Below are 20,497 nucleotides of genomic sequence, written 5' to 3'. Positions count from 1 at the left end.
AATGTTGTGTTTGGTGTATAATGCTATACAAGGCAACATAATCAATTACCTATGGATGGACAAGAACCTCTCAAGGACTCCTAAAATATACATGACAGTACATGGGAGTACATTCCATAATAGTGTTGTCTAATGCATCATTGTTCGATGACAACGTTCCAGTATACTTATTGTTATCCTCTACAATGTCCCAGGTTGAGGAGCAGATCGAAAGAGGTAACTTCAAAACCACTTGTAGTTCAGTAGCTAGCCCTGATAAACCAGAGAGGGATCTCTTGAAGGATTTCATAGTAAACGAATAGAATGGAAATGGATTTTAGGCTAGATGTAAAAATTTTAGATGAGTTTTTGAAAATTTAGGGTTTTTGGGTTGCTGGACCAGGGATGAGAAAAAGCAATTAGGTCAAGATATAAAAGGGTTGCAGTAGTAGGCATAAGGAAGAGAAAGATAATAATGTCTCATGATGAATCTGGGAATTGGGTCAATGTAGTGTAGGGTTTGAAAAGTTTAGAAGGTCATAATGAGAATGTATTTTCATTGATTCATTAATCTAGAAGAAATACATAGAAATGATTTTCCACATAAACAGAGCTTTGAATATAAAGAATTATGCCTATATAACTATAAGGAAAATCATTGAGGAAATAAAAGCATGTTAAGAAAGATGGATTCATTCATGGGAAACTGACATAGAAAGAAAACAACATCACAAACTCACTGCACATGTATTCTTGAAAAGTAGCTGCAACTGCTACTATGATTAACTTAGTGAAAGAATAAGATACAAACTCTCTCCTCTAAAGTCCAACCCTTATCTCTGAATGAGAAATGATACGTATAGACAAAAAAAAAAAAGACTTCCCCACCTTCAGGGATCAAATCCCTTAGTGGTCTAATAGTTTCCAAGAATCTCTCAACCAACAAGCGAAAGTGAGAAGGTCAAAAACAAACTCTTCTCTTAGACTTTGATTTGAGTTTTGCTTCATTTATGAGGCCTAATTAACCATAAAAACAACCTATAATGCTAATTTATTCATGATTACATCATCTATAATTTGAACTACTGAAGTTATATCATCAAGTTACCTTCGACCAAGTCAAACTAGAAATCTGTGAAATTTACACAGTGGAATTTTTAATTAAAAACTCAGAAAGTTGCAGAAGCACAACACCAACTTTGAGGCCACCTTTAGGTACATTTCTGAAGTCAAATTTAAAATCTTAAAGAATGGTAAACTATTCTTTCCTATTTAGTCTCTAGAACATCTTGAATTTTTTAAAATTATCCATGGGAAGGCCTTCAAAAATTGATTCTCCCAAGGCGTCTCCAAAAGCACAGCACCTGTCAAAAGGAGAGGTAGAATGTTTCTTTTTGACCCCTTTTTCTCAATTTTCTCAAAATATAAGCCCTCTATGAGAAATATGAGGAAATGGGTTCGGAGAGCAGGCCATTAAATTTCTATAAATGCAATCCACTTTTCATTTGGAGCTATGAGGAAAAAGTGCATCGCTTAACTAATGCAATTTTTGAGTTTTGGACTAAACTTCACCAAAAACCAAAAATATTTAGAAAACTAACAAAATTGGTCCAGAAGTGCCAAATGAGGTATATTATTCTCTCATGGATGCTTCAAAAATTATCTCCAAGTTATCCCTCTCATATTTTCCTTTTAGGGTTTCCTTCAGCTTGTTTTGCATTTGCTTGAGCTTGATGTTTCAAATCATGTTTCTAGTTTGGTAGTGCTGGGAAAAGTGCCTCAACAGCTGGTTGTCCTTGTTAGCCTTGTTAAGTAGCTACTCTAGATGGCCATTGTCCTTACCTAGCTAATACTCTCTGTCTTCATTAATTTCCAAAGAAATTATGCTGCTCTAGATGGCCATTGACCTTACCTAGCCAATACTCTCTGTCTTCATTAATTTCCAAAGAAATTATGTCTTCAATGTCCAAGTCTTCATCCAGTAGGTTTTGGTCTTTTTCTTTCTACAATGCTCTTTTGAGACCCTTTGTCCTTGGCTTCTTCTTTCCAACCTGCTTTTCTTTTTCATCATGCTCATCATGCTCTAACATTGCTTTACCTTTTACCTCTTGTTTCAACATCTTGGATTTCTCTTTTTCCATGATTAGCTGTTTGGCTTTGAGTTGACTATTTTCTTGCTCAAGGAAAGAAATGATAAATCTGGCCCTTGCCAAATTGTCCATGAGCTCTCTGATTTGGGAATCCTTCTCCTTGATAACTTGTTGCAAGTTTGAATTCTCATCTACTACCTCCAAGTCAACTAGTTCAAAATCATGCTCAGTTAGCTCCTTGTCTTGTAAATGTGATCCTTGTTGTGCTAATGTAGAAGGCTTGGCCCTTTCCTCAACTTTAGAAGTAAATGCAAGACTTTTTCCTCTCTCATATATTTTGGTCACCTTAGGTCTAGGTGCCTTGGGAACCTCCTATAATTTGCTTGATGACCCTACCTCCATAGGTTGTGTTGATGTGCCTTGATGATTGCTTGATGAAGTAGTTCCATGCCACTGCAAAGCTGTTTCAGTGAAAGTATTCCATGCCATATTTTTTTCTACCAACTAATGGAGGATTGCAACCTTTGTCAAACTGTGATGAAAAATGCTAGGGTAATTCTCTTTACTTTTCATTTGCACCTTCTCCTACATTTTGATAAGACCTCTACACAAGTAGTTACATAGGTTGCGAGTTTTCACAACTGTAAAATGAATTAGGAGACTAATGTGGTATTGATACAGTCTGGAAAATCTCCCCTCACAGGTGAAAAGATTCATTACAACCTTCATCGATGGTGCATACTTTTCTAATAGTTATTTGAATGGAATGATATGTGAGTGGGCCTCTTTGTAGGGTGATTCTAAGAAAGGTTTGTATTGCTCAAGGTCTAGGCTCATGCCTTTGAACCAATACTCCCCATGATTAGGTATCCCTGTCGAAAGAGAGATGGAAGCAACTCAGAATGTGAAGCCAATCCCTGTTATGGTGGCTTTTAATCCTTTCATATTGGTGGAAATCTAATCAGTGAGGTGCTCACGAAAACCTACTTCAACCACTCTTTGACAAAACCCTAAGAAACTAACATATTCAAAGAAGTGTCTAATGAATGGTGAAGAGTTGATCTCATTGTATTTTGTGGGCTCATGCCTCAAAATCCTCACTCCTTTATGATGTTTTCTCTTTTTTGATGGTGAAGAATCTCCCTCCATTTTGAAAACCCTAGATGACAAGAAAATGAAAAAGCAATGAGGAATGAGTGAAATGGTGAAATAACGGATTTAGGGAAGGGAAATGGTGATAGGGAATTATGGGATATGGACAAGGGTTTTAGAAATATTTAGGAAGTTAAAAGGGGGGATTGAATGAGGGAAATGAGAAAGAAAATTTAAAAAACAATCCTAGCTAGGGAAACTGCTCAATTTCATAGGTAAGAGCTAGGGTTTGTAAGAAGGTGAAGTAAACTAAAGGGAACTGATTTGTTTGGAGAATGGGATGGGGATTTGTATGCAAACAGAGGTAGGGATAGAAATTTCTAGGGATTGAATGTTCCACATGATCATTTGCAAGCTTTAAAACATGAAATTCATACAAACCCTAGATGACTAAAGTAACCATCATTTATATTTCTTTCCAAAGGAAACGAAGGAGTGAAATGAGTGTACTTACTTGATAGATGGCTTAGAGCAATAAAAAAATCTGGAATGCAAGCATAAATTTTAAAATTGGGTGATTTTCTGTGAGTTTAGGGATACTTTGTCCTATGCGCAACACAATTTATAGAAGCGTAGCACCAAAGTGCATCACAGTTCATAGAAGCGCAATGCCTCTCCTAGAAATTCAGTGTAGTTCACAGAAGCGCAACGCCAAGGAAATTTTGTTAGTTTGAGCTGAAAAACCCTTGTTTTTTCACCTAAGGAGGAAAGAGCTCGATAAAAAAATGAAGTAAGGATGCAAATGAAATGTGTTTGAGACTTTTGGGATTTTATAGACATAACATGATTCTCTTTTGAGTGAAAATGGGCCCCACATATCTTTTTGAAAAATGACTTTCATTCTTTTTGAACTTGACAACCTTAGAGATTTGTAACCTAGACTTCTTTTATCTTCTTGAACAATGAACCTTCTTTCTTTTGGAACCTTGAAACTATAATCATCTAGTACTCATGGAATTAAATCAAAAATTATTGAAAAGAGTTGCTTATCACAATTCATCTTATTCCATATTTTTATGGATGAAATGAAAGTATTGGTGACCTTGAAAACCTAATGACATAATGGAGACATTAGGTTGAGCGGAATCATGATGGTGATGAATGGCATGATGATGTTATTATCCTTATGATTATACACTCATCTGAGTGATGTAAGTGACTGCCATGTGAAATTCATGAGAAAATACAGATAGTCCAGGACAAACTAACCAATGACCAAATTTTATTCTGAAAACCTAGTGACATGATAAAATTTGACCTTGAGACCTCTAAAAAAAATTGGTAAAAGCATATTTGATCACTGGTGATAGGAAAAAATGATTGACACTAGCACTTACTATGTGTGGAGCGCCTCCCATATACTCAAAAGTACTAGAGAAAAGTCCAATACACTACATGGAACAAGATTTCACCCCCACTATGCAATGCTGGAAAACAATGACAAATCCTACATTTAATGATGTTAAAACACGTCTCTAGTTGATACCTCTAAATTTTTGTGTTAATGTTCCAAATTCTCCTTAGGTTAATTGAGGTAAATTTTAAATTTGATCTTGAATTAAGTTTCAGTTTCAAGGCTCAAAATCGATGTCACCTAAACACACCTACAATGCAACTAATATGAAAAAATAATTCTTTTCATTTCAATGAAAGCTATCTAGTGTAGGGAAGAAGTTCAAACATTGATACAACAACCAAGTGTGCAACGAAAAAAGCTTCCTAACGAGATCTTTCACTTTCACTATTTCAATGCACCCACAAAAAGTAAAATGAATTTCAATTCACTAAAATGCACCTTCATGAATTTATTTTTACTTTTTCTTTTCAATTAATGAGAATTCACTTTCAAATTTGAACACCAAGCAATGTGATTTATGCCCAATTATAATCCCAAAACGACCTTGCAATGCAATGTAATCTAATGTAATTTCAAAAAAGTAAACTTTGAAATGAAATCTAAGCAAATGAAAATGCATTTCTTTTATTGTTTTCAAAAGAACTAATAATTCTTTAACCAACAAAAAATCAATATTCCTTCAACACATATAAGCAGCAAAATGTAAATTCAATTGACCCAAAGAACTAAAGACTCAACCAAAATTCACTTTCACTACTTCAAACAATGGGATGTACTTTTACACACCAATAAGAAATCAACAAAAATACTGGAAAATTTTATAACAATGTCAACTTTGAAACGGGAACTGATACTGTTACCCGTTTTGTAGAGATAGCAAAAAGGTGACCCGATTTTGAAAAGGGGTGATGCACAACACACATGTTTTTTTAGAGCATAGTTTTTGGCACTTTAATTTTTTTATGTGCATTGCGTTTTAAAATGGTAGTGATTTTCATGCTGATTTAAAAAAGTGGTTATTCTGCATCAGACCCTTTTTTTAAAAGACCTATTTTTTGACTTTATATTTTCTAATGTATGAAATGTAAATAATTATTTTGTAAATTTAATAATTTTGGAAGTTGTCTTCTTCTTCGTATATATATATATATATATATATATATATATATATATATATATATATATATATATATATATATATATTGTAGTGACGTTTTTATTGATTTGCACATTTAAAGAAGAAGGTCGATATTTTGCATTTTCAATATTCTACAAATTTATACATCGTTAATTAAATTTTCAATCCACATGAAATAATTGTCTCTAAAAAACAAATATAAAAATATATATAAAAAAGACAAAAATAAAAAATAAAAAATGTTAAAAAAACTATCTCACAAACCATAAAAGAATTTGGAAAAAAAACAAAATAGATATATATATATATATATATATATATATATATATATAGATAGATATATATATATATATATATATAAGTAAGTAAAAATAGAGAAATTAAAAAAAAACACATTAGCAAAAACTTGGGGAAAAAAATTAAAAACAAGCTAGTTAAAAAAAAATAGAAAATTAATGAAAAACATTAAAAAAACTGGTAAAATTAATATTAAAAAAATAAAAAAAATGCGTATTTTTTATTAAAAAAAATGTAATTATTTTTTATTAAACATACATATTTTATTTTAAAAAATAAAAAAAATAAAAAAATATTTTTTTAAAACAATATTTTTTTTATTAAAAAATAAAAATTATAATTTTTTTTAAACAATTATTATTATTATTATTATTATTATTATTTTTATTTAAAAATACAAATTATTAAACCTACATTTTATATTTAAACAAAAAAGAAAACCTACATTTTATATTTTAAAAAAAAAAAATTACATTCTTTTTTTAAACAAACTTTTTTTATTGAAAAACAAATTATAATTTTTTTTTAAACAATTTATTTATTTATCTATTTAAAAATACACATCATATAAAATATTTTAATTTTTTAAAAACCAATTTAACTTTTTAATTTAAAATTTAAAAAATTATTAAAACAAAAAAAAAAATTAAAAGCTAATGTTGGTTTTTTTTTTAATTAAAAAAAAAGGAAAAAAAAAATTAGTGGCCATCCGCCCACTGTCGCACCACCACGGGTGCCAGGGCCACCAAATTATTATTTTATTTTAGTTTTTTAATAAAAAAAATAAAAATAAACCAACATTAACTTTTTTTTAAATAATTATTTAAATTTTAAATTAAAAAATTAAATTGTTTTAAAAAAATTAAAATATTTTTTATGATATGTATTTTTAAATTAAAAAAAAAAATGTATATTTTTTAATAAAAAAAAAAGATTGTTTAAAAACAAAAAAATGTTTTTTTTTTTTTTGTTTCTTTAAATATATAAGAAACAAAAAAGCAGGGCTTTCCTTATAGAAGCAGGTCTTTCCCCTATTGAGAGCCTAGCTATGCTTAGGTTTCTGTTGTACAAGCACAAGCTCAATAACATAACGATCATAAACTTCCTAAGCTAGCTTTAAATTCCAGCCAGAACCACCTAAGGTTCAATTGAGGATGGCATAAAGACACAAGGGCCTGGTTAAACTATTGGGAGATCAACGAGAATGATGCATTGCAAAACATAAATAACATTAAAGATATTGTTACTTCTAAGTTCAAAGAAAAATTGTGGTGTGAGAAAGATTTAGCGTCTAAAAGAAAATTAAGTTATTATAAGAAGGTCATCAACCCCACCCTTGAAGATCAAAAGTATCTCTCTATTTTAACTAGCTCAAAGAAGAAAATTAATATAGCAAAGATTAGAATGAATTCTCATGAGCTCCATAGTGAAACAGGTCGTTGGGCAGTTCCTAAAATGCCATGGATGGAAAGGATCTGCCATATTTGTGAGAATAGGAGCATTGAGGATGAAAACCACTTCCTCTTAGAGTGCCCTGCGTACAACCACATTAGATTTCAATTTCACAGTCTTTGTTACAACACTGACCTTCCTAGCCTTTTACAATGTCAAAATTATAGTGAGCTCGAGAGGTTTCTCTCTAAGCTTTTTGAGCATAGGAATAAAATCTTAAATCAAAATAAATAATTTGTTTATTTAGGTCCGATAGATCATTGTTTGGTCTCAGCGAACGTTAACCATCATCATCATCATCATCATCATGTAGGTTTAATTTTGTTTTTTTAATATAAAATGTAGGTCTATTTATTTGTATTTTTAAATAAAAATAATAATAATAACAATAATTGTTTAAAAAAAATTATAATATTTTTTTAATAAAAAAAAGATTGTTTAAATATATATATATATATATGTTTGATAAAAGTATAATTACATTTTTTTAATAAAAAATACACATTTTTTTTTAGTATTAATTTTACCAGTTTTTTAATTTTTAACGTTAGTTCATTTTTTTTTTTTCTTTTTTTTTTTTCCTTTTTTTTTTTTAAACTAGTTTGTTTTTAATTTTTTTTTTCCCAGTTTTTTCTAAGGGTTTTTTTTTTTTTTTTTAATTTTTATTTCTTTATTTTTGTCTTTTATATATATTTTTATATTTGTTTTTTAAATAATCAACATTTTAATCTTAATTTTAGTACTTTTTAATTTTTTTTTGTTAATTTTCTATTTTTTTTAGATCTACTTTGTTTTTAATTTTTAATTTTTAATTTTTTTGTTTTTTCTTAATTTCTTTTTAATTTTTCTATTTTTACCTACTTAATTTTTAGTTTATTTTAAATGTTTTTTTTCTTTTCCATTTTTATTTTTATTTTTTATTTTTTAATTTTTTTTTCTTTTTCCAGTTTTTTTTTATGGTTTACAAGATAACTTTTTCCCCATTTTTTTTAAATATTTTTTTTTTACTATTTATTTGTTTATACTTTTTTTTTTTTAATTCTTATCATTAATTTTGTTTATTTTTTTTACATTTTTATGATTGATTTTTTTTTAGTTTTTTATTTTTATTTTATTTTATGTTTTCATTATTTTTTTTAAATTTAATGTTTTTCGGGGTCATGATAAAATATTTTATGCCATTATTTCGAAATGTTGAAATTTTACTTTTGAAAAAAAAGTGTTCTCCCAGCATTAACACTTTTCGTTTTGAGGGTGTTTTTTGGATAATTTTTGTGCAAAAACTTGGTTTTCACCGCCATTTTAAAACATGTTGGAAATTTACCCAAGAAAAAAAAAGGTGTTATTCCAGCATCAACACTTTCCGTTTTTAGCACTGTTTTTGATGTTTTTTGGGGTTTTTTTGGCCAGAGTTCCCATTTTGAGTTTATAGTTCCTGTTACAAAGTTTACATTGTTGTATGCACATAGAGCGGGAGGACACTTCAGATATCAAGACACATTAGACCTTTCAGGCAAAAGACCTAAAAAATCTTGATTTTGTGGATCAACGTAGGTAAACAGTGCGAGATAGAGGTATAAGTGTGATTTTATTGGGTAAACTCAGCCCTGAAAATGCAACAATTTCTGAAGAAAACGCGTTGGGCAAGAAAGACTTAGGAAACTGAAGAAAAATTCAAAGAGAGATCCAAACTTGAAACTCTAGAGAACATACTACTCAGAATGTAGACCCATAGTGAATCTAAGTTACAGACCACAAGGAGGTTGGCCAAACTAATCAAAAAGACCAAACATAAAAGGAGGTATAAAGGGTTATAAGCTCCCCAACAAAGTCACCATTTTTTTTGCAAGATATACTTTCTATGGATAGAAACGATCCCTCTAGTCCTATGGGAGGATCTAGCAACAATTGAAGTCTAATATATGTAAAATTTCCTAGTTTATACCAAAAAACACAAAGGAGGATAGATGACCTACCTCACTTTGATGCTAACATATGTTGGTGTCGTCCTTGATTCTTTCGCTTCCAAGTTCAATATTCTATTTTCTGTTATGGATGAATACCTGCAAGGAAGATCACATGGAGACAACAAACACATACATAGAGAAATTCATTCCAATATAAACCATGTAACATATAAAGGAGTATTCCACTAAATGAGCAATCATTGACACATTTATTGAAGGCAAACACATAATGTATTATTAATAGATGATAAAGGGAGCATTACAACCACTTAAGCCTTGATGTTGGAAGCCTCCTTTAGGTGACTTTCCAAGTCCTAGCCTTAACCTTCAAGCACTCCTTTCTCCTTAGCAAAAATGGCCAGCAATGGGGCATATTTCAGCACTAGGAAGGAAACCAATCAATAGCCAACCATTAGTGGATAGTAGGGATCTCATTGATAGGGAAGGAGAGGGAGTTGAGGATGCATGAAAGGATGGATAACTTCCACATCTCAAAGGAAAGATCAATGAGTGTAGGATCAAGTACTAAGAATGGGAGGTCTTATTCCAATCCCCATTCACATGTAATCAACTTGTTGTTCTCGAGACTTCTAGTAAGAGAAGCTTCTCCTCCGTTTTGAGAAAAATTCCCTGAAGAGGTTCAAGACGGGTTTTCTTGATAAAAGTTGTGCTAGAAGTGCTAGGACTGTATGGCGCAACATGTTTCTAGCATGGGTCACTAGTCATGCAAAATGCGTTGATCCTAAAACCAAGTATTTTTTACAAGTTTCTTTAGAATTTTTTCAAAAGAAGTTTTCTTCATTTGTTTAGGGACACTTCTAAACATGTTTCATGATGAATACACTGACAAATTTTGACATCTTGCAAAATTTGTGGCATTAACGACAAAAAGTTTAACACTTCAGTATATGAGATGGGGAGTGTGACAAAATAATGTATAACACAGTCTCTCGCAATTTCCTTCATTTCTATTTCAATAGAAGGACTAGCCTATCCTTGCTCTTAATACCTTCTTCAAGATTTTCTTTTTGATAAGCAAACTCCTCATTATCAGAGTTATACATACCTTCCTCTGCATGATGTAACTGTTCCTTCAGCAACTTATTTTTCTTCCTTGCTTTCTTTAATTCTTCTAGGGTACTAATGACTTCCCCTTCAAGGTCTACTACTCCTTCTTCTTCCTCCTCTTCAGAGTCCATGACACGTGGTTTCTTGGAATCTATTTCAGAGGCCATAAGAATATAATTATTTGACTCATTCTCCCATGAGTCTTCATAGTTTGACTTTGGTAGTGAGTTATCCTCTTTGGAGTAGAACCCCTTCTTCTTATAGGGATTTTACTTTTGATGTATCTAAGACTTGTTTCCAAAGTTCAGATCCTCTGCCCTTTTAGCCTTTACTTTATAAGGGAAATTGGAAGAGAAATGTTGAACCATTCCACAGTCAAAACACTTAAAGGGAAAATTCCTTTTATATTTTCCTATTCCATGCTTCCATTTACTGGCTAGTTGAGCCAGGTCCTGATCAAATTCACAGCTATAACAATCTTGATTATCTTTGTGCTCCTTTCCCTTTTTGGATACATTTCACACCACTTCCTTCGATTCAGATTTTTCTATTCCTACTCTCATCTCATAGGTTGTCAGATTACCATGCAGCTGATCCTTATTGAGATCCTTTAAATTAGCCATTACCTCAATAGCTAAGATTTTGGAATTAAATCTCATGGGTAGAGATCTTAATACTTTTTGAGTGAACATCTCTTCTTACAAGTTATGATTGACTAAGACCAATGAGAATGACATTCTTGGCTTTACCATTGCTCACATATAATTTTTTTCCATCTACATCAGTGGGAGGAATATCAAGGACATTGTAGTCTACTAGTACTAAAGTCCAAACATATATTCCCAGGGACATAATATATGCTTCCATTCTCACTTTCCAAAAAGCATGGGTCATCCCATCAAAGGTTGGTATTCTACTTGAGTAAGCTTCTTGACTCTCTTGCCTAGACATAATTCCTTATATATCTACCTTCCATTGTTTAAATTGTTTGATGAAGGAACTTGGTTCTGATACCAATTGTTGAAATAAGGAATTTCTAAGAGGGGGCAGGGATGAATCAGGAATTAGAAATCTCTATTCTTTTTATTTTTATTCTTACAATCCCTTCTTATATTCTTTTAATTATTAGAGAATACATTCACAAAAACATTGAACCAACAATATTTCAGACCCACATGTTCAAACAACAATCAAATGAGAAACATACATTTGAAACAATATCTTTCATGTGGAAACCCAGAGGGAAACAACCACCAATTTTGTTGTCTATTTTTCTGGGTGTGGAGCTTGATTATCTTCTTTATTCAGAGGTATCACCACATTGGACCCCAGTTCGTAATGTGGCGGCAATGCTACTCGTAATATTTTCATTACAAGGGGCGTCGGGGGGGCGACAGTGGTCTTTAGGAGCCCCCCCCTAGGGGGGGGGTCAGGGGCAGTTCCCCCGAAGCTAAAAATAGATGTAAAATTGCCTTGTAAAATGTTCTAATTTCACAGTCAATCTGGGCCATTCATTAGGAAGAGATATGACGATAGAAGTTATGTTTAATTTAGGGTTTCTTTCTCTAGAAGGCAACCCCTCGGTATATACGAAGGAATTGTATTGCTTCTATGTAGATCTATATTCTTAGTGAAAAAGAGAGGGGAGATTGTGTGAGAGAGAAGAGGGAATTACAACAGATCTATTGTAGGTTGTATCTCTTAAGTTTGCTAGATAATATAAAAGGAAGGACTCGTTGTTTCTCTGTGGACATAACCCAAATTGGGTGAACCACGTATATTTGTGTCTCTGTTGTTTTATGTGTTTTCTGTGTTTATATTTCTATAATATATTTTATGTGTTCCATTGCTCTGTAATATATAATTTTTCTAAAAATTGGTATCAGAGCCGAAGGTATATTTGACTGATAAAATCGCAAGAGAGAAGGGTTCCTAGTTCGAATTGGAGCAATGGCGGAAGATGGTAGGTTTCAGGTCGAAACGTTTAATGGCCAAAAATACCATCTATGGAAGATGCAGATGGAAGATTATTTTTACCAAAAAGATCTATACTAACCATTGAGCAAAAAGACAAAGAAGTCGACGAGTACGATAGACACAGAATGGGATATTCTCGACAAAAAGGCACTTGGAACAATATGACTGTGCCTAGCAGTGTCGGTAGCCTTTAATATTTCAAAGGAAACAACAATAGAGGGTTTAATGCTGGCATTGGCCCAACTATATGAAAAATCCTCGACCTAAAATAAGGTACTTCTTATGAAGCATTTATTTAATATGAAGATGTCAGAAGATGGATCTATCGCTGATCATTTAAATGAATTTAATATAGTAAGCAGTCAGTTAAGTTCTGTAGGGGTAAATTTTGATGATGAAGTTAGGGATCTGTTATTTATGTGCTCATTGCCAAAAAGTCGGAATGGTTTCGTTATGTCCATTGGTAACTTTTTCTCTGGATCTAGTACATTAAAGTTTGATGATGTTGTCAGTGTAATCCTTAGTGAGGAAATGTGATGGAAAAGTTCTGGTGAGACATCAGGTAATGCTTTGATGGAAAAGACTAGGGGAAGAAAAATGGAAATATGAAATCCTAGGATATCACAGTAAATCAAGGAAAGGAAGATCCAAGTCTAGATCGAGGATAATTTGCTGGAAATGTTGGAAGAAAGGACACTTGAAGAAAGACTGCAAGTCTCGGAAGGGAAAAGAAGGAGACATGCAGTAAGAAAACAATCATGAAGAAAATGTGACAGGTGATGTGTTGCAAGATGCTTTGATTATTTCATTAGAAAATATTATTGATCCCTGGGTGCTAGATTCAGGGGACTCATTCCATGACACACCTGATAGGACACATTTTCATGATTATGTTCAAGGAGATTTTGGATAGGTTCGATTGGGTAATGATAAACCCTGTACAATAATTGGAATGGGTATAGTTTACATAAAACAACAGAATGGAAATCAATGGCTATTGAAGGAGGTAAGGCATGTTCCAGATCTAAAGAAAAATCTGATTTCAATAGGGAAATTGGGAGGTGAAGGCTATGTAGCTACTTTTAGAGACAAAACCTTGAAGGTCACTAAAGGAGCCCTGGTAATAGAAAAATGAGAAAAGGTTGGTACATTGTATTTATGCAATGTTATTTCTAATTCTGTTAATGCTTTAACCTCTACAGGAGAAGATACGACATTGTGGCATAGGCTTGGGCACATGAGTGAGAAGGGGATGGAGATTCTTCACTCAAGAAATTTGTTTCTAGGTTTGAAGCATGTTGATTTAAAATTATGTGAGAATTATGTTTATGGAAAACAAAAGAGAGTCAGACTCCTCAGAGTTGGGAAAGAAAAGAAGAGCGAAAAATTAGAGCTTGTGCATACATATGTATGGAGATCTGCTCAGGTATCATCTCTCAATGGCTCTCATTAGTATGTTACTTTTATTGATGATGCAACCCGAAAAACCTGGATTTATTGTATTCGAAATAAATTTGATGTATTTAATACTTTCAAGAAATGGAAAGATTTGGTTGAAAATGAGATAGGAACAAGGTTGAAGTGTCCCAGATCAGAAAATGGAGGTGAATATTGCAGAAAAGAGTTTGATAGGTACTATTCAGAGAATGGAATTTCAGAGAGAAGACAGTTCCAAGAACACCAGAAGAAAATGGTGTGTTATAAAGGATGAACATGACAATCATGCAACGTGCAAGGTGCATGAGATTACATGCAGTATTGACTTTACAATTTTGGGAAGATGTTGTAGATACTGTTGTTTATCTAATAAATAAAGGGCCTTCAAGTTCCTTGGATGGTGATATTCCAGAGGAGGCATGGACAAGTAAAAAGGTAAACTACTCATTTTTAAAGACATTTGGTTGTGAAGCTTTTGTCCACATTAATAAAGAAAATAGAAAAAGCTTGAGGCAAAATCAAAGAAATGTACCTTTATTGGATATGGTGTTAATGATTTTGGTTATCGCTTTTATGATTATGAAAAAACACAAAATTTTTTGGAGAAGAGATGTCATATTCAATGAAAAGGTTTTTTTAAGGATTAGATGCAGGAAAAGAAATAGGAAAAGGAAAACAGAGAATACACGGTGCTTGATGAGATCACAACAAAAGTGAAGGTGCCTGAAAATCATAATGATCAATAGCCAGAATAGCGACAACAACCACAAGAACAACAATCACCTCAAACACCTGAAAGTGGTGTTAGAAGATCTACCAGGATAAGTAAAACCCCTGAACGATACCCTCCTCCATTATATTATGTATTGTTGACTAATTCTAGTGATCTAGAATATTATGAAGATGTAGGGTAGGTAGAAACCAAAAAGAAGTGGGAGCAAGCCATGAAAGAAGAGATGGCCTCCTTAGCACAAAACCAGACTTGGGACTTAGTCAGGTTGCCTGCAGGTGAAACAGCGTTGTAGAATAAATGGGTTTACAAGTTGAAGGAAGAAGATGGAGGTAGAAAAAGGTATAAAGATAGACTTATGGTGAAGGGGTTTGCACAGAAAAAGGGTATAGACTTTGATGAGATATTTTCTCCTATTTTTAAAACGAATTCAATCAAAACTATTTTAATTCTAGTAGCAGTTGAACATTTTCATCTTGAGCAAGTAGATGTAATTACAACCTTTCTCCATGTGGAATTGGAGGAAGAGATATATATGCAGCAACCACAGGGATATGACGTAAAAGGGAAGGAGAAACTAGTGTGAAGGTTAAAGAAGAGCTTGTATGACTTAAAACAGGCTCCAAGGTAGTGGTATCTAAAATTTGACAGGTTTATGTCTGAACAAGGTTATACTAGGTGTCACTCTAATCATTACATTTATCTCAAAAGGAAAAATGATGGCAGCTATATTATATTGTTATTGTATGTAGATGACATGCTTCTTGTAGGTTCTAACATCCAGGAAATAGATGTGCTCAAAAGAAAATTTGCAAACTCATTTGCAATGAAGGATTTGGGTGTTGCAAAACAAATCCTTGGTATGAGAATAACTAGAGACAGGAAGAATTGGAAATTAACACTGTCTCAGAGTGAGTACATAGAAAAGGTGTTGAAAGGATTTAATATGCAAAATGCAAAACCAGTTAGTATACCTTTGGCTAGCCATTTCAAACTAAGTAGGGAGGTGTGTCCCAAGACTCAGGAAGAAATGGCTTATATGTCTAAATTTCCATATGCATCAGTAGTTGGAAGCTTAATGTATGAAATGGTTTACACAAGGCCTAATATTGCCCATGCAGTGGGAGTTGTAAGTAGGTATATGAACAATCCACGAAAATAACATTGGATGGAGGTGAAGTGGATTCTCAGGTATTTGAGAGGTACCAAAAATCAAGCATTATGCTTTTGTGGTTCAAACATTGCTCTACGGGGATATTTTGATGTAGATATGGCGAGTAATAGAGATAGTAGGAGGAGAAAAACAGGGCATGTGTTTACTGTAGGTGGAACAACTATCAGTTGGGTTTCAAAACTACAAAGTGTTATTACACTCTCAAAAATGGAAGAAGAGTATGTTGCTGCTACAGAGGCTAGTAAAGAAATTATTTGGTTACAAAGGTTTCTAGATGAATTGGTTAAGAAGCAGGAGTTGGGCAGGTTATACAGCGACAGCCAGAGTGTCATACATCTTGCAAAGAACTCTACATTTCATTCCAGGACAAAACATATACAGCTCAAGTATCATTTCATACGGTCAATAATAGAAGATGGATAGTTTAAGATGGAAAAGATACACACTAGCCAAAATCCTACAGATATGTTAACAAAAGTTGTAACTAGGGAGAAACTGAGATTTTGCTCAGTTTCAATTGGTCTTCAAGTATGATGATGAAGATGAGAAACAACGAGGTCCAAAGTGGAGTCATTTTCCAACAAATCAAGCAATGGTGGAGTTGCTATAATCGGTCTCCCACTTAATTACATTTGTTTGTTTGTGAGCAACCACTCATAGGAAGAACCCACTAAATTACATTTGGTTGGTTGTGAGCACCGACTCATAGGAAACACCATCTCCCTTTGACTTTTTTCTAGCACCCACTAGTAGGAAGCACCAACTCCCTCCTTTTGTAGACACCTGTCCAACTTACCAGAAGCACCATGTGAAGCACCAACTTCATGGATTTATTGCAAGAACCAACTTGCATCTCCTTGGATTTATGCAAGCACCAACTTGCAGGAGGCACCAACCCCCAAGCCTTATCAAGCACCCACTAGAGATGGAAGCACCAACTTCCTATATGCAGGCTCTAACCCGCACTCGAATAGGAACTAAATTTTCTCTGTAATTGGCAGCCACTCTACCTGATCCCAACTCTGTTCTATGCTCACTATTCTCACTCTGGAGAAGCACACTGATATGCTGAACAACAGTCACTCATCACAGTCCATGCAGCTTGCTTTTCTCTACTCTTCATCAACATGCACTTAGCTCTCAACCTCTCTCTCTCCACAACACATACTCATCTCTCAGCCTTCTTTCTCTGCACAGGAATATTCCACCTTTCTCACACAAAAGCATAGCTGTCAAGGTCTCTTACCTCTACATAGGCACTCTAGGCCTTTCTCTGCAGAAGAGGCTCACTTAGCCTCACACAATAGTGCACACACACAAGGCTTTTCCACTTAGCTCTCTAGAAACAATATTGCTTCACCCACATTGCTCATTTGAGCTCTTGGGTTTTGTTCCTCTGCTGACCACTAGTCGTTGTTGCCACTCATGTCCTGTATTCACATTGCACTAGTGTACCTTGGCATGGATTTTCCATTTTATTATTGCATTTGAATTGCTCTTTGCCACTGAATTAAACATGAGAATAGCCACTTGACTATTTTCACCATAATTAGAATTAATTCTTAGTCCACCTACACACTCCAACAAGGCAAAATCCTCTCTGTGAACAAATCTCTTATCACTGAGGCTCTTCCATTCTTATTCATGGATTCACACAACTTATTTGTACTTCAACATGGCTTCTCTCTGGATTGTTGTCCTCTTTACGTTGTCTCAGCCCTTTCTGCAGATCCATTTGACTCCATGAACTAACTTTGCCAATTTTCATTTGTTCTTCAACTCCTAACCCATTCATCCATTTAACTCATTGAAGCACATAGATGGTTTGTCTCACCTGAAGGAAAACCCAACACTCTTTCTTGAAGATTGTGGTCCTTGCTTCCTTGACCCAACAATCCGTGACATTCACTATTACTCCTTAGACCAACTCCTCAGCTCCTACATTCAACCTTGTAGCTGCTGACCCATGCACCTTTAACTCTATATATTTTCCTATCGAAGAAGTTCCACATCGTTACTGCACAGTGGTGCAATGTTTCGATACTCCTCTACCGCTGAGCTCCTTTAAGAATTTCTCATCATTTGACTAAGGGTCGTGACTTGCCGCTTAGCATTAAGGTCTTAAGCCTTCAGACTCCTACCAGGGGCTAGTCTCCCTTTTTTAATTTCTCTGTGCCCTTATTTCTTTGAACTCTCATGACCATGTCCATCTCAATATCGAAAGCCCCCTTTATCAAAACTTTTCCAAACTCTAAATGTTCTAGAGTTCTGATGTCTTCATCCTTCGATATGCCGACCTCCAATATGACATGATCATTCCATGTGGCAACTTGTTAGTGGTGACACATGTCACTTGATTCTCGCTCATTATCCTACCCAATAAGGTTGAATATTCCTACTAGGTGTCCTATCATACTTCCACGTCATGCTGGCATCAGCTACCACTATAGATTATCAAAGATAATCATATGTTGCCTTGTTTCCTTCTAAACTGCCACATCATGGTGACATCAGATGCCACTGTAGCTTATCAGAACCAATCACATCCTACCATGTGTCTTGCTAGTGGAGAGAGAAGAGGGTTCACCAAACTTTGGTTTTACACCAAAATATTTTGCTAATCTTCTTTGGCATTCCTCGGAACTTTTAACAGATATTGGTATTGTTGGACATCATAGCTTATTAAAGTAACTCATTTTAGAAGTTATGATACTCTAATATCCTGATACTATGATATTCCGATATCCTATTATGTCGATGCGTCGATATGTTGATCTCTAGGGTTCGGATATCCTCCAACCTTCGATACAACGTGCTTCGATGTACCGAACCTCTGATATTTTGATATCTTGATGTCCCAGAATTCCAATATGCCTAAGCACTAATATGCTGTTAGAAAATTATATACTACAGAGCAATGCAACACATAAAATATTGCAAAAATATAAACACAGAAAACTCATAAAACAAGAGAGACACAGATATACGTGGTTCACCCAGTTTGGGCTACGTCCACGAAGAAACATCCAGTCCTTCTTTTATTATATTATCCAACAAACTGAAGAGATACAACCTACAATAGATCCGTTATAACACCCTCTTCGCTGTCAATCTCCTCTCTCTTCCTCACTCAGAATACAGATATACATAGATAGAATACAATTCCCTCATATATAGTGAGGGGTTGCCTTATAGGGCAAAAAACCATAAATTAAACATAACTTCCACCGTTAGATCATCCGCCTAATGAACGGCCAAGATTGACTAGAAATTAATAGACTTTTACAAGGCAATTTTACATCTATTTTTAGCTTCGGGGCCACTACCCCCGAACCCCCACCGGGGGGCCAGAGCTTCTGGGGCGCTACCCTTGAACCCCCACTGGGGGACCGCTGGCCCCTAGACCCCCCAGACAGGGGGGATTAGCCCCCCCGAACCCCCGCAGAGGGGATAAGTCCCCCCTGCATGGAGGGGTGTACAGTCTTCCTTGGGTATACATTTGGCTAAAACATTTGAAGACATAAGATAATTAGGCTCCACACCCAACAATCTCCCACTTGGAGACTGATTATAGCAAATCCATCGCTACTTCATTTGCTAGACAATGACTCCACTTTGGACCTGGCTGTTTCTCATCTTCTTCATCATACTTGAAGACCAATTGAAAATGAGCAAATTCTCAGTTTCTCCTTGGTTACAACTTTTGTTAACATATCTATAGGATTCTGGCTAGTGTGTGCCTTTTCCAGCTTCAGTTGTCCATCTTCCAATGCTGACCATATGAAATGGTGCTTGAGCTATATATGTCTAGTATTTGAATGAAATGCAGAGTTCTTTGCCTGATGTATGGCACTCTGGCTATCACTGTATAACCTGCCCAACTCCTGCTTCTTACCCAATTCATTGAGAAACCTTTGTAACCAAATCATTTCTTTACTAGCCTCTGTAGCAGAAACATACTCTGCTTCTGTTGTTGAAAGTGCAACAAGACTTTGGATTTTTGAAACCCAACTGACAGTTGTTACACCTACACTAAATACATATGCTGTAGTGCTCCTCCTGTTATCTCTGTCACCTACCATATCTGCATCAACATATCCTTGTAGAGTAATGTTTGAACCACCAAAGCATAATCCTTGATTTGTGGTAACTCTCAAGTACCTGAGAATCCACTTCACTGCCATCCAATGTTCTTTTCCTGGATTGTTCATGTACCTGCTTACAACTCCCACTGCATGTGCAATATCAGGCCTTGTGCATACCATTGCATACATTAAGCTTCCAACTGTTGATGCATATGGAACTTTAGACATATGATCCATTTCTTCCTTAGTCTTGGGACATGCCTCCTTACTTAATTTGAAATGGCTAGCCAAATGTATACCAATTGGTTTTGCATTCTATATATTAAACCTTTTCAACCCCTTTTCTATGTACTCACTTTGTGACAATGTTAATTTGCGATTCCCCCTGTCTCTAGTTATTCTCATACCAAGGATTTGTTTTGTAGCACCCAAATCCTTCATTACAAATGAGTTTGCCAATTTTCTTTTGAGCACATTTATCTCCTTCATGTTAGAACCTGCAACAAGCATGTCATCTACATATAATAAAAATATAATATAGATGCCATCATTTCACCTTCTGAGATAAACACAATGATCAGAGTGACACCTAGT

The sequence above is a fragment of the Pinus tabuliformis genome, chromosome 4_1 (genome assembly GCF_031772625.1).
Source record: "Pinus tabuliformis cultivar Carrire ecotype Pingquan chromosome 4_1, CPIR1, whole genome shotgun sequence".
NCBI classification, from domain to species: Eukaryota; Viridiplantae; Streptophyta; class Pinopsida; order Pinales; family Pinaceae; genus Pinus; species Pinus tabuliformis.
Note: the sequence above shows the minus strand (reverse complement) of the source record.